This window comes from Macrobrachium rosenbergii, chromosome 9 (genome assembly GCF_040412425.1).
Source record: "Macrobrachium rosenbergii isolate ZJJX-2024 chromosome 9, ASM4041242v1, whole genome shotgun sequence".
In the NCBI taxonomy this organism is placed as follows: Eukaryota; Metazoa; Arthropoda; class Malacostraca; order Decapoda; family Palaemonidae; genus Macrobrachium; species Macrobrachium rosenbergii.
In genome coordinates this window covers 18,402,662-18,406,212 of record NC_089749.1, presented here as the reverse complement: position 1 = coordinate 18,406,212, position 3,551 = coordinate 18,402,662, and positions in this window count along the sequence as shown.

Genomic DNA, 3,551 nt, shown 5'->3' with positions numbered 1-3,551 from the left:
CTATTTTGATCTTTATAAATATTTTTAAGTTTATACTTTATAATTTTCTTTAGAATTTTTAGATAAGAACAATTATGACATTTAGTATTTTGTTTTTGTGAATTGATATTTAGTACCCATTTCGTTTTTGTGAATTGATATTTAGTACCCATTCCGTTTTTGTGAATCGATATTTAATACCCATTCCGTTTTTGTGAACTGATATTTAGTACCCATTCCGTTTTTGTGATTTTGATAGTACTCATTCCGTTTTTGTGAATTGATATTTAGTGCTCATTCCGTTTTTGTGAATTGATATTTAGTACCCGTTGCGATTTTGTGAATTGATATTTAACCCGTTCCGTTTTTGTGAATTGATATTCAGTACTCATTCCGTTTTTGTGAATTGATATTTAGCACTCATTCCGTTTTTGTGAATTGATATTCAGTACGCATTCCGTTTTTGTGAACTGATATTTAGTTAGTACTCATTCGGTTTTTGTGAAATGATATTTCGTTAGCACTCATTCCGTTTTTGTGAATTGATATTTAGTACCCATTCCATTTTTGTGGATTGACATTTAGTACCCATTCCGTTTTTGTGAATCGATATTTAGTACTCATTCCGTTTTTGTGAATTGATATTTAGTTCCCATTCCATTTTTGTGAATTGATATTTAGTACTCATTCCGTTTTTGAGAATTGATATTTAGTACTCATTCCGTTTTTATGAATCGATATTTAGTACCATTCCGTTTTTGTGAATTGATCTTTAGTACTCATTCTGTTTTTGTGAACTATTTAGAACTCATTTCGTTTTTGTGAATTGATATTTAGTACTCATTCCGTTTTTGTGAATTGTTATTTAGTACTCATTCCCTGATAATTGACATCTATTCCGTAAAATAAATTGGTTTGTTAAAATTTTGCCAAATGATTTCATAAGCTAATATTTATAACAAAGGATAAATAATATTTATATTCTAAAGCATGCTACGTGGAGAAAGAAAAAAACTTCAAGTATAAAAAAAATCACATAGTTCATGAGATCTTATCTCTCTTAATACCTAAAGTGCACGTCGGACATAATTTAAGAACAGGGAAAAATATCGTCAGCCAAAAATAAGGAGAAAGGACACATAATAGGATGAGGGTGACTAAAAAAATAAAGAAAGAGAGAGAGAGGGGAGTAGAAAATAGGAAAGCACGGGAACAAAAATGAGAAAAGAAAGCAAGCATGCAAAAACAGGAGGAAAAATGGAGAGGAACAACAGCGAATAATTTGGGGAAGAACACCAAGCTAAACAAATGCGAACAGATCTAAGAAAGATTAAGAATAAACAAGTAAAAAATGCCCCGAAGTTTCTTATCGGAGCAATCGAGTTTTCTGTCCAGTCGCTACAGCCTATAATCAAGGCCACCTAAAATAGATCTATCTTTCGGTGGTCTCGGTATAATTCTGCATGAGAGCCGCGGCCTATGAAACTTTAACCACGCCCGGTGGTGGTCTATCCTCATACCGTTGAATCGATTATGGCTAACTTTAACCTTAAAAATAAAAATTACTGAGGGTTAGAAGGCTGCAATTTGCAATGTTGATGATTGAGGGTGGATGATCAACATACCAATTTGGTAAGCCCCCAGCCTCAGTAGTTTATCAGATCTGAGGCCGTACAGAAACAGTGTGGACAGAAAAAAGTGCGGACAGAAAAAAGTGCGGACAGAAAAAAGTGCGGATAGAATAAAGTGTGGACAGACATACAAAGCCGGCACAATAGTTTTCTTTTAAAGAAAACTATAAAAAGAAACGAATGAAAAATTAACAAAATCCAACAGAACTAAGGAAGATTAAAAATAGGACAACAAAAAAGACTAAAATAAAAATAATCTTGAAAAAATCTAAGGAAGATCAAAAATAGAACAAAGAAAAAAAAATTTGAAGAACTGGAATAAGGATAAACAGTTATGGCGAGCATTGTATTAGTGTGAATCACCTTTAGAGCTGAGTTTGTGGTTTGACAAAATATTCGTGATCTGAAAATGTCCTTTGTCGTGAATCTCACGTTAGCGGATCAGTTTTGTCTGATCTTGAAAAAAAATAAATTTATTTAAGGCACGGATTAAATATCAAGACTTCCGGTGCCTTTTTTTTTTCTGTTTGTATAAGTCTGGTTAGTTTTCTGTAAAAGAAAACTATTGTGCTAGCCTTGTTTGTCCGTCCGCACTTTATTTTGTCCGCACTTTTTTCCCGTCCGCACTTTTCTGTCCGCCCTCAGATCTTAAAAAAACTACTGAGGCTACAGGGCTGCAAATTGGTATGTTGATCATCCACTCTCCAGTCATCAAACATACCAAATTGCAGCCCTCTACGCCTCAGTAGTTTTGATTTTATTTAAGGTTAAATTTTGCCATAATCATGCTTCTGGCAACGATATATGATAGCCCAAACCGGGCCGTGGTTAAAGTTTCACGGGCCGCGGCTCATACAACATTTATACCGAGACCAACGAAAGACAGATCTATTTTCAGTGGCCTTGATTATACTCTGTAGCGGCTGTACAGAAAGCTCGATTGCGCCGAAGAAACTTCGACGCATTTTTTACTTGTTTTCTTACAAGATTACAGCAAAGAAAATTGTTTTAAGGGAGCACTAAGGTTTGAAAAGTAAAATTTTATAGGAAGTACATTATGTTGCTCAGCAATTTTTTTGTGGCGATTTGTGATAGTTTGTGTTACACACATAAAAAATTTGATATTTGTTACGGTTATATACTATTATTATTATTATTATTATTATTATTATTATTATTATTATTATTATTATTATTATTAAAATTAAAAATGGAGTTGTTACTATAGATTACAAACACACAGAAAATACGGAAAAATATTGTGATTTATATAAACATTATTATTATTATTATTATTATTATTATTATTATTATTATTATTATTATTATTATTATTATTAAACGCGGAGTTCGTCACTCATAGATAATGTGTTACACACAGAAAAATATGGAAAAATGTTGTGATTATTATTATTATTATTATTATAATTATTATTATTATTATTATTATTATTATTATTATTATTATCATTATTTATTATTATTATTATTATTATTATTATTATTATTATTATTATTATTATTATTATTATTAAAATTAAACGTGGAGTTCGTTACTCATAGATTATGTGTTACAGAAAAATATGGAAAAAATGTTTATATTTATTATTATTATTATTATTATTATTATTATTATTATTATTATTATTATTATTATTATAATTATTATTATTATTATTATTATCAAAATTAAGCGTGTAGTTCGTTACTCACAGATTATGTTGCACACAGAAAAATATGGAAAAATGTTGTGATTAATATAAATATTATTATTATCATTCAAGACAAGATAAAGTACATTGTCTACAAATTTTAACTATTTTTCAGCTGACGAATAAAACAAGTGACGTAACATAGCAAAAAACAAACAATAAATAAATAAAAGGCAAAGTAGTTAAGGGCCCTCGAAGTGTAGAGGCTCGCACGAATTTCCATATAAAT